We start from the raw sequence: 515 nt of genomic DNA, 5'->3' as shown, positions 1-515 counted from the left end.
AGTGACCTCGAACTCAGGTCATCGCTCGTCATGACACTTAATTGACCTTGTTTGACCCAGTGACTCTACCGGAAACAATATAAGGAAATAAGAAAATAATGAATAAACAGGGGAATAGGAAAAAAGAAAAGAAGGAAAAGGAAAGAAAGAAAAAAAGATAATCAAAAAGAAATTTTGAGAAAAATTAGGAGAACAGAAGGAAATATTGACTCATATTCTATTAAAAAAAAATTGTGATGAGTGTGTTTCTAGTGAGATTAGCAAAGGAATTGATTAAAGACGATAAAAAAATCCTGCAAATGAAATAGGACAGAGACAATTTTTTCTGAATTGCTCTACTCCGTGACTGACGTTTTCTTAGGGAGGAAACTGAACCAGGAAAAAATTAATATCTCATTAAAAAGAGAGAAACTAAAAGGGAAAAGCATGAAAAAGTCTTGTCCCGCAATATATATAAAAAAAAAAAACGATAACAGTACAACAGTATGATACAGATTGCGGTGGGTTTCATAAAG

The sequence above is a fragment of the Penaeus monodon genome, chromosome 28, assembly GCF_015228065.2.
Source record: "Penaeus monodon isolate SGIC_2016 chromosome 28, NSTDA_Pmon_1, whole genome shotgun sequence".
Classification (NCBI taxonomy): Eukaryota; Metazoa; Arthropoda; class Malacostraca; order Decapoda; family Penaeidae; genus Penaeus; species Penaeus monodon.
This window is presented reverse-complemented; position numbering follows the sequence as displayed.